This window comes from Motacilla alba, chromosome 1 (assembly GCF_015832195.1).
Source record: "Motacilla alba alba isolate MOTALB_02 chromosome 1, Motacilla_alba_V1.0_pri, whole genome shotgun sequence".
Lineage (NCBI taxonomy): Eukaryota > Metazoa > Chordata > Aves > Passeriformes > Motacillidae > Motacilla > Motacilla alba.
In genome coordinates, this window is record NC_052016.1 from 13,627,162 (window position 1) to 13,638,723 (window position 11,562).

The following is an 11,562-nucleotide window of genomic DNA, read 5'->3' on the forward strand; positions in this document are numbered from 1 at the left end:
CATGTGTAGATCTGCAATCTCATGTGATCAGTATGAGGTAAGAAGACACTTCTTGGGGGTTCCTTGACACCTTCTTCATTCAAGCTGGCAGGCAGTCATTAAAATAAACTGGCTTTTGAACCAGAAAATAGGCACAATTTTTCTAATTTGATGAATTAGGGCTCATGGAGAGCACAAAATGGGATCTTTAGACAGCAGAGGGCTTCCAAATTGGAAGATAAACCAGGCAGGAAGGAGATGTGTCCACCTTCCCTCTACGTGCCAAGCCTAAGATGTGCAGTGGGAGTTCATGTAGCTCCTCAGCTGCCTGGAGCTCAGAGTCCTCTAGGAAGTCACTGCTTCCTGGGACAAAGTTCTCCACAGCAGAGCTACAGCTGGTTTCCCCGCAGAAGGGCAGGAACTGCACTTCCCTTCCCTGTGCTAAAGCAAACCCACTCTGTTTGTCCAACCCTCTGAGCCATCAGGTGTGCTCTAGATCTGCAGTCCCCTTTTTCATGATCCCTCTCCAGGACTTGGTGACTTTTGTAAAATGTTTGATGTTTTCTTCCAGATTATTGATTACTAAAAATATCCTGATGCCAAACACCCTCCAGGATCTTGGTACAAACATACTGCAAAAAAAACCCCAATCACTTCTAGTTCTCAATTGTGTTTTGGAACCAGTCTGATAGGTCATTTATAGTCTGTTTAATGACTGCTGTCTTATTTTTATGCCAAGCAAGTTCTTTAATCATAGTGCCACATGATAGAAAGGAAACTGCCTTCCAGGATCTCAAGTATATTGTACCAGCTTTGTTATATTTAACAACTGTACATGCAATTTCCTCAGAGAAAAGTAGAACAAAGTTCAGTGGGGGTGAATTTTCTATAAACCTGTGTTGGTTGCCCCTAGTTATATTTCCCTCTTTTTATTCCCTGTGTTCTTTGTTAGCCACTTCATTACTTAATTCAAGTCTAAGATCTGTCAAAGGTCTGTAGTTACCTGTGAGTAATTATGAGATAATTATAAAATATTTATGCCCTTCTACATGGTCTTTACAAAATGCCAGATTATGGGATTTTTTCATCTCCTCCAGGACTTACCCATTGCACCAAGAAGTACAGAAGATTAACATAATAATGGAATTATGTATGCAGCTTATGAAAAAAACCCCCCCAAAACTAAAGAAAGTTAGAAATTTTCAATGCCAGGTACCTAGTCCTGGTGATTTAGAATGCCTGGTTTAGTAGGTGGTATTTAACTCCTCTGAGGTACTACAGGAATAGACATGTCATTACCAAGGTCTTCATCAACTACTTTCTTTCCTCGCAGCAGTGGGATAGGAGTATTTATTGATTTCTTTTGTTGTTCTCTGCATTGTTATTGAATAATCTAAGATTTCCATCTGATAACAGATCAATACTATGAGTCAGACTCATTCTGGTCTTAATTTACTTTTTAAAAAAAGACCTTTGTCAGTCTTTTTCCCCCCTTTCACCTCCATCGTTTTTTTTATAATTCTTATCTTCTAATTTATGTTCAGCTTCTCTCCTACTGCTTGTTACATGTGTAACAAGCATACCTCACTTACTTTAAGCTGCCTCATTTCAATTTTACATCAGTTTGTGTTTTTTCAGTTGCACTATTCTTTCTTTACTGGGGAGTTATGTATTTTTGGTGCCTCGTAAATGATTTTTAAGCAGTTACTAGTGATTATTTATAATTTAGTATTTAAAGACTTTCTTTGTGTTTATTTAGCCCAGAATTCTCTTCAGGGCTGGGAAACAGGACTTTATAAAGCAACATATCTTTTAAAGCATTGTGTTACCAGTTTGGAGCTCCCTCTTTCATATAAGAGTGCAGCGAGCTGGGGATCATTGAACTTGCTACCAGCCTCTCATTTCTGCCATCACTTTACCCATCCTGATAAGGGAAATACAAGTTTTGTTCTATTTGGATTTAAAGTTTGCCAAATGAGGAAGATGTTAAGAACATTTAAAGATCCCCAAGGCTGTTTATTGAGTCAGCAACATTGCCATGTGTTAAGCTAAGCAATAACTTAATTTTTTTCTTTGGTGAGTGCTTGAGTAACCAGTGCTGCCATATTCCAGTATTTCTTGGTTATCCATCCGAATCATCAATCCTGTTACTGGAGCACCAACACACAAATATTGAATGTTCATAACTAGGAAATTGTGATTCAAAGTCACAAACAAGCCAGCAAGTACTTTTATTCTTGCCCCATTCAGTCTGTCTCAGGGCTATACCTATTGATTTTAATATTGTCTTACAAACCATGCCAGCATTTATTGCAATGTCTTACAGCTGTAGTCCCCTGGGCAGGCACAGCCTTGATGAATATGAACTGGAAAGGAATGCCACAATTATATGCAGCTAAAGAGGATGTACTGGAATGGACTTGACTTCAATATTGTGTTCCTGTAAAGGAGGGCATGCTTTTGGAAGGCAGACTCAGGGCTGCAGCTGCATCAACTCAGCACTGCTCAGGGAGAGTAGAAACCCACCAAACCTGCTGCACCCTGGGCCAAAGCAGGGGGGCGAACAGAAGAAATATCAGAGCTCATGTCCTTGTTTCAGAGCTTTGGGGACTGGAGAGACACAGCCCATTAGAAAACATGCCTACATTTTGCTGAGGAGCTACCTGTAATAGCTGCATTCACTGGGATGGTGTTTCTCAATCAGACAAGAATGGGGCCTCATAATTCAGGGCATGTGGAAGAATATTCTACAGTTGCTGTGCCAAGGTGGGATTTAGAAGTTTGACACAGAAGTAGCTCCTTAAAATTCTGCCAGGTTTCACACAGGACAGGGGACCCCCAGAGAGTCTTCCTGCTTCTTTTAAGAGGATCCCAACATGCTTTAAACCATATTCCTCCTAAGAATATCATATTCACTGAGCACTAACAGGGCTGCAAGGGATTGAAGCTTGCTGGAAATAATGAAGAAAAACATCTCCAGGCCTCTCCAAACTGGAGAAGCCCTTTGGCTCTCCCACCTATGTTTTCTGGCAGCTCTGTATGTAGATAATCCTTGACTCCCTCCATCTGGCTGTTTATTAGTTTGAAGCCAAATTGTCTCAACGAATGCTGAACACCTCTGGGTGAATGATGGGCAGGTTGTCTTCTTGATCAGGAAATGAGAATGAGTGGCTCAACAGCTTCCAAGTTCAATAACCTCCTTTACTTCTTAATGAATTGCTGAGGCATGAGAGGCTTCCGTTCCTTGCTGGCATCTTTTACACTGTGCCCAAAGAAACAATCATATCAGGCTCAGGAAGACTGAAAGGGCAGGGAAACAGGAACCATCCCCACGGATGTCCTCCCCAGAGAGGCTGGGAACACACTCTGCTCTGGGAAATGGGAAGCTGAGGTCAGCCAAAGTGCACAGCAGGTATGCACATCTCTTGGGATGGGAAGAAGAGATAATGGCCTGCTCTGCCATCCCCATCCCTGCCTGGCCTGCTGGTGGGCTCTCCTGGGCCACCTTCACATCCTGCAGAGCACATCTCCACTGTGTGGTTCCGTGGTGTGGAAATGAAGGCAGGGAGATAAAGGTGGAGAGTGGGTGGTGACAACGCTCCTGAGAGTCCTGAGCCTACCACTCAGCAAGGCAGGCCTTGGTGGTGTGAGAAGAGCCCAGAAGAAGTGAGAAAGGTGTAGGGAATGAACCCCCATCAAAACCTGGAAGGCAAAAACCCCCATGGACAGTGAGGTAACATGGGATGCTTCCAGACATACAGACTTGTTCCCATCTTTCAGAAGCTTTGTCCCTTCTAGCTCCTTCTGACTGGGAATGTTAAGAGATTGCACAAAAAGTCTTGATAAAACAAACATATGGAGATCCCCTCAAGAGGCTGGGAGATATTATTAGCTCCTCTTTTACTGGCAGGCCTGGGGCAATTAATTACCAGAAGTATTATCAGGTACTTGTCACTGCTTTCCCTGGATCCACTTCACATAGCCCAGATTGGCTGTAAGCAACATGTTCCCTGGCTGGCCTGACAGCTCACAGTTCCTGATAGCAGTTCCTCTGCTCCTCTCCTGAGGATCTCAGCACTGGTGGAAGGGCCATAACCTCAAATATATGCTGAGAGAAATTTGAGTCCATGGACCACTTAAGAATGCAGCATGCCTGTGTTTTTATATTTTTCTCAGTGATGTGCTCCACCTCTGTGACCAGAGGGACAGACAAAGGGACAGGTAAGAGGAGGTTATATGGGGACCTAGGGAAAGGCATTTTGTCTATGATGGCTGCATAATGCATGTTTAACAATTTACCTATGAGCTCTGGGCCCTGTCCCAGTGCTGCTCTTCAGAAATGACACTGCAGATGCTTTAAGAACTTAGAATTTCTAACCAACACACTCCTGTAAAGGTCTGTGCTTCCAGAAATAGTCTGGTCAGGTTTTAAGTGAAATTATGCTGATCCATGAAATGTGTCTAAAGGAGTACTCTTCTCTTCCTGGTGCTGCTGCAGTAGCACAGCGCCTACCTTTGACACATGAGAATTCATCTCGTTTGCCTTACTTGTCCTTTGTACTTGTAATGAATTTTTACTATTGATATAATTTTAGTGACGTTTCTATTATTAACCATGTTATTGTTAAAAGGAAAATCATGCAGGTCAGCTGGTATACCTATGAAATATTTGCTGGAAAAGGGATGCAGGTTCAGGTGAAAGTACAGATCTTACTAGTAAAAAAGGTGCTTTGACACCAAAGTTTACACTAAGTCTATGGGTAAAATTAGAGACATCAAAAGGATCTTCATGCCAGTTTAACTCCATCTGTTTAACCATTGTAAAAGTAAAAAAAAAAACCAAATAACATATTCAAAATAGTCATTACAGCATCACCTCTCATACAACCTCTCATCATACAACTTTCCTGCGTTTGCCGTGCTTAGCTTTGTATCTGCAGATGAAGTTTAAGAAGTGAGTGAAGAGGAAGGTGGGGTGTAGCCAGAAGGCTCAGCGTGTCCGTGGCGCTGCAGCATCCCTCGGTGCGGACACAGGGATGAGAAGACACCGCCCGCTAGCGGCCCGGGCTGCGGGAGCCGCCGCTGCCGCTGCACCGGGACAAGGTGCGGGCTCAAATCAGCCCCTCTGGGAAAAGCTGGGCTGGGCGACAAAACAGCAAATTGGTTGAAATGGGGTTATGGGCAGCAACCACCTCTAAATCTTCAGCACGTTCAAAACATGTTTGTGAATGCGCTGAAGGTGTCCTGGGGGCAGCCCTCCTCGCAGGGCTAGCTGGGCTGAGCAGCGGGAAGCAGGACAGCACCACCGTGCTTCTCACTGCCCCAGCTAATTAGCCCCACTCCTGAGGAGATAGTTAACTCGAGTGGAGTTCCTTGCCGGCACAGCCAGCCTGCTCCCAGGTCTGGGCTGGTGTAACCCCCGGGTGGGTTTTCGCAGCTGGTGGCAAGATACTATTTTTCCTTTTTTGTGTTTTTCAACCGAAAATATTTCTCTGGGGTTTCTCCAGGTCTTTGGTCCTACCCAAAACCATAGAGCCTTAGAAAGCCTCCCTCTCCCCCTGCTTGTTTTTCTGCTTATGAGGTTAAGATCATCCTTAACAGATGTTTGTTTACCTCTTCATAAAAACCTCCTGTGATTCTACAGTCTCCCCAAGCAGTGTGCTGCTGTGCTTTGCTATTCTTGCCATTGCAAAGTGTTTTTCTAATGTTTAGCTATATCATTTTTATTGCAAATTAAGCTGATTATTTCCTCTTCTACTTTTGGTGAATGTAGAGGACAACTGTTTAGTCTCTCCACCCATTATAACAAATGTTTATGTGCTGGAAGACTGTTATCATGCCTCCCCTCCCGTTGTTCTTTTCCTAGAGAAAACAAACTCAATTATTTTATCCATTCCTTATAAGTCATGGGCTTTTTTCCACCTCTCTTATCATTTTGCTGTTCTGATTTGGACTTTCTCCAACTTGTCTGCATCTCCTGTAAAATGTAGTGCCTGGGAGTGGACACACTGTTCCTGCTGGGAGCTCAGCAGTGTCAAGTAAATGCACAAAATAATTTCTTCTGTTGCCTTATACACAAAATCTGCACTAAAGCACCTCAGAATGAGATTTCCCCTCTTCTGTGGGCTCTCACTTAACAGACACACATTGGGTCCCACGCGAGCTCTCTCTGCTGGACTGGTCACAATTGAGTTTGGAGCAGCACGCCTGGTGTCTGTGCAGCCACCTTTCCTGAGGTGGACCTTGGTGCAGTCACCTCTGCAGAGGCAGCCTAGCTCCCCCGTGTCTCACATTCCTCTCAAATTCCAATCACTTCAGCCTCCTGCCTTCAGGAGGGACTGCTGACCCCCAGCCCAGCTGTCATCCTCTTCCTTTTGTCCTCTAGTCTGTTGTCCAAGACACTCAAGGAAATACTGCACAGCGCTGGAGGCAGAACTTCAGGGACACAATTCTCTCAGCTAGAAAAGTGAAGCCCTGATAATTACCCTTGATTATGGTACTTCAACCTGTGTAACTTCTGCACGGTGACTCTGCTTGCTGCCCTGGGAGCCTGTAATCTAGATATTTTCTAAGTGTTCACTGAAATCCTACCCTTTCCTCCTCATCTACCAGGCCTGTTAGTCAAAGAAGGAAATTAGCTTGGTTTGACATGATTTGTTCTTCAAAATTCCCCACTGGTTGTTTCTTATCAGCTTATTGTTCTTTAGCTGCTTATAAATTGATTGTTTCATAATTGGTTCCATATCTCTCTAGGTATCACAGTTAGGCTGACTGGCCTGTAATTCCCCAGGTCCTCCTAGAACAGTAATTTTCAGAGAAGAACTGCATTTAACAGATATTGAAAGACATTCTACTTTTGCCCTGCTTATCTTTATTAATTGTCTAGTTTGGTTCCATCCCTTAAATTAAAAACAGGTTTCCCATAAGTATTCATCCTCTGCTAGAGGCTCAGCACAACCCAGCCCTATCTTCACCTCTCCTGTGTTCCTGCCCTCCTGTTACATACTTGCCCAATTTTCTTCTTCCTTGATGCTTTATATCTTCCTCCCTCCCTTTTCTTTATGGTTTGCTTGCACCTCCCTAGCAAAATATATTCCCCAGCAATTCATATCCACCTGGTGCCTGGAGAGAGTCCTGGAAATATCTGGGAGCCTGGCCCTAAAAATGCAGGCAGTTACATTTGCCAGGCTTGCAGGGACATGGTAAGGTCTGCTTAAAGATTTGTCCAGGGCTGGCTACACTTTTACATGATTTCTGAGACCAGTAGGTGGCAGAGAGATGATAAAATCTGGGAGGCTGATCCTGGTAATGAGAGGATAGATCACTGTGGCTCTGGGATGGACAAGGACACATGTTCCTAGAGAGCTGGGTGACTGTCTGGCAAAGGATGCTGCTGGGTGAAGGTCCCAGCTTCTTGTAGGGAGGCTGAACATGCCCAGTGTTCAGCCTCAGCCACAAGGGAGAGGTTGGTGTGCTCAGCAGAAGAACAGGAAGCGTGTGCCACTTCCTAGCTAAGCAGATCCCCAGAAGATAACTTTGTTTGAGGGAGGGGTATCGTTATCCAGGGTTGTGCACTATATAATTGCACAATCTGCTATCATGCATGAACAGAGCTGTTCAATAGCATGGCCCTGCCTTGTCCTGACATCATGTCTGTGTTGGAAATCCGTTTGGAATGAAAAATCCCACATTCCCCAAGTGACCTCCTAGTCTCTGAGCAAAAGGCTGAGTTGCAGTGGAGACTTCACAGACTCAGTGGTGCCAGGGACAGAAGCTCAGTCACCAGCCTCAAAGCAGATAAAGGTTGAGAAGTTAGCAATGAGGCAAGCTTCCTTCCAAAGGAAAATAGTATTTGAAAAGTGTAGGAGATGCCCATGATTCTTTGAACGCAAGAAAAGTCCCAAAGGCAAGGAAAAGCCACTGTGAGTTAACAGTGTTACTTTCACTAGCTGGTACTATTTTTAGCACTGGTTTTTGGGGATGAAAGTACTCAGCACATCTACAGGTTGCCTAATGAGAACATACATACCAAGGTACACAGGTTGAAAGTGTTTGCCCTTCTCAGTCTGGCACTGTCAGTGCTGCAGTCCTTTTGTAGACTCAGTGATTGTCACATGCTTCACGTGAGGTCCAGTCTTCTCGGTCTTTGCTTTTATGGTCTCTACTCCTTTCTTTCACAGCCACTACTTTCATGCTACAAAGGTAGCCCTGACTTCCAGCATCACCCTGGTGCTTAAGAGAATCAAGTCTCCTTCTTGCTCTTCTCATGCTCTGCCTTCTCTTCATGCCCATCTCAAACAACCACTTCTCTGCATAGCCCCAGTACAACAGTAATTCCTCACTGCCCAGCTTCCTTTTCATTTAGACCCTTTTCTTCAGAGGGAGGAGGCCCTTGTGAGCTGGAGAACCTGACCCAGAGCTCAGTGGTGCTTTCAGAAAAAGCCTCCAGATGGAGGGACTCTGTGGTTTTCCACAAACCAGAAATGTCCTGCAAAACTGTGTGCGCCCCATGCCAAAGTCTCTGCACTCTGTGATACCAAAGAAAGTCAGCCCTGATCATTCGGATGAAGGTAACACAGACCAAATAATCACAGATTTGAATGTAATTTCTGCATCAGTTGCATATTGCAAGCTGTTCTGCAACTTGTGAGACAATGTTTGATATTTGGATAGTGTTAGCAAAAGGCAGATAGAAGGTTAATGGGAAAGGTCTCTGACAGTAGCTGGATGTAATTTAGAGAAGGATTACAGCCATGTAGTTACATACCAGATTTGGGGCTTGGCTCATTATATTAGAGAGAAAAGGCCTAGAAGGGGATGTGCACATTCAGCTAGAGCTGAGTTTTCCAAAAATACAGTTTTGGTTTGAAAAGGAATAGGCAAGTTTAACATCTGAATCACCTGCCCTCTGTGATGCACCAGCCTGTAGACACTCTCTAAAAAGTGCTGGATGCCGGTGGTACTGTTTAGTTCTTCCTCTCTTAATGCTTCCCAGAGAGGGGTTGAGGGTGGCAGTGATGATCACTCACTCATGCATTGATACTAGTTTATCTCAGTAGTATATAGCAAAACTAAACAACAAAGGTGTTCTTTCTTCCTCCTTACTCTCCTTGCTCCTCTCATTTATCCAGCCATGCCTTTTCTTATTCGTGTCGTGTTCTTGGGACTTGTGAATTTTCCAACCGTGTGTCCTCTTTCCAGGAAGGCAGTTCCCATGCTTTATGTAGCATTGGGCTAAAAAAAATGTTCTTCTACTGCTTCCCTATTTAGGAGAGTGATTTCTTAAGGTGTTCAGAATATGACTTTGAGTCCGACTACATACATTGAGGGTGATTTTTCTTTTGTGTCTCCAGACTGGTTCCCTCTTGCAAAATATGACTCTTTTCCATCGCTCATGTTTTAGCTCTTTTGAAATCCAGTTTGAAAAACATCTCTGCCTCCAGTTGTGCTTTGGACCTTGGAGCTCAGCAAATCAGCCTAAAAACTGTTTGGGAAGACAACTCCTGAGATGAAGCTCTGAACTTACATGGACACAAATGCCCAGAAATACAGAAGAGTGGCCTGAAACTGTTGGTTTGAAGGTACAAAATTTTGTGTCCCTCGTGTTTTAATATCTCATTCAAATTACAGCAGTTCTGGAGACAGAGTGTCTCCCAATGCCATTCTGGGAAATTAAATTCAGTGCTGAGTTTGCATAAAGAGAGTGGAGAGGTACTTGCTGCTTCATCATTTTATAAGCCTGGCATCTGTATCACTGTTTAGCAAATCTTGCTTCCAGTAATCCTCTTTTTCTTCAGAGCTGAGCACCAAGAGCACATTCTGAGCAATGCCTCCAGAAAGACTACAAAACCATACCTCAAAGTAAGGTTATAGCCTTTGACTTGTAATTAAAACTCTCAGGGCATTTAGTTGTATTTGTGAATGCATTACTGAGCCTGTGGTTCCTCCCTTCTCCGACCTCTCCAGCATTTTTGCAGGTGGCTGGTGGCAGGCAAGTCTGCCTGGGGTAACATTCCTGTGTGCTGGGCTGCTGGAATTTAGCTATGGTCCTTAACAAAACAGTTTGGTTTAGACATTCTTTACGCATGTGCACATGCAAGATGCACTTGGAGGAAAAAATAAGCAGAGCTGAGACACTGAGAGCTGAGGCTGTAAAATTGGTCTTTCTCAGCTTTGATTAATATTGACTGATAATCTTGATTTCCCATTGTGCTGCTTTTTCCAGGTAAAAGATCTTAAAGAGCAGACCAAAGTATCTGATTATGCCAAACACAAACCCAGTACTTCAGTATCTGCCTGAAAATCAGTAATGAAACTTGTCAGAGTCGGGCGTAGGGTAACAAACTAATTCAATTAATGCTGCCACTATCAGAGATGTTGGCGTTCCCTTTTCACCTGCCACACCACAACACCTAAAGAGCAGTGAGTGTGGACACACACTGAGCTGTGCTGAACCACAGTGGAACTGCAGAGGTGCTTTGGTCCCTGCTTAACTGAGCAAACTCCCATTTATGCATGTATTAGGTTTTCACTGCCTGCTGCCTGTTCCTCTCCCCCCTCTGCTTTTTCATGTTCAGTGGACTCTCCTCTATGTGTCTCTGCCTCCCTCTCTATTTTTTTCTCCCTATTGTTCCCCACGTCACTGACTGTCACTCACTTCATAAAGCCGTCTGGCTCGGAGCTTAAATATTGCAGGGCAACTAAAACCCACCATCAGAGCCAATTCAGTCATATCTGCTCAGTCGTGCGACAAGATTGGGGCTTTTAGGGTAGGGAAGAAGAGAGACAAAAGTTCACTCTTCCCTGCAGAGTGCCAAGAGAGGAGGGGGACACATTTCTTCGGTGGAGCCTCTGACAGCGGCAAGTTGCTTGCTCAACACCCTTAACCTGTTCGGCCTCTTTCGCCGGTAGCGTGCGCAGGCGGCGACATCGGGGAGCACAGGGTGGGGGTCTGCAGCCAGCCCAGGAGAGTCCAGAACACCAATCTGTTGGCTCTGAGTGGGCTTGGGCAGAGTCCTGCTCTTTCCTCGTGACAGGCAATTTCAGGGGAAAGGCGGCTACCTAAACACCTCGCTTACCCCTTTTTTTGAGGCCGGAGGGGCTGGCTGCTTGCAGGAGGAACCCCAGACATTCAAAGTGGTCGTGCTGCTCCTCATTCCTCCGCTCAATATCATTGCTCACAGTTGAACTGACTGAGCAACCTCGAACCACTTCACTTGCAGAAAACAGAGGGGATGGGCATGGCAGAGTTGTGAAGAACGTGGCCAGTTGGAAGGGATCTCAGGAAGGGCTTAGCCAAATGTAGCGAGCTGCGAGCAAGACGGGTGATGGAGTTAGACAGGAAGCATTTTCCCTTCTCTTGTGAAGTGAGTTTTCATGTGATGAGGTTTATCACACCTAGAATGTCGCTCTTGAGGGCTGCAGTGGAAATGCTCAAATGGTAGTGTAGATATCAGTGTGACTCATAGGGAGAGAAGGGGATGGAGGTAACCGCGGTGCCTGGGGGACAATGAAACTTGTACTGCGTATAGTCATGTTTTTTACAGAGTTGCATGTGATTGGTAACTGTGGAGTGTACTTTGC

General features: G+C 44.7%; 1 protein-coding gene across 12 annotated transcripts in view; it reads left to right on the plus strand.

Moving 5' to 3' along the window:
• Positions 1 to 11,562, plus strand: part of GJA8 (gap junction protein alpha 8) — a 53,064-nt gene that overhangs the window by 31,320 nt on the left and 10,182 nt on the right. For 5 of the 12 annotated variants that reach the window (XM_038144412.1, XM_038144421.1, XM_038144397.1 and 2 more), the window contains one exon: positions 9,383 to 9,560. The exons of 4 other annotated variants lie outside the window; for them this stretch is intronic. The gene's annotated coding sequence lies outside the window, so the exon portion shown is untranslated. Of the gene's footprint in view, positions 1 to 3,936; positions 4,201 to 9,382; positions 9,561 to 10,694; positions 10,840 to 11,562 lie in introns of those variants that run through there. 3 more of the 12 variants (XM_038144454.1, XM_038144463.1, XM_038144470.1) reach the window with 3 other exon arrangements.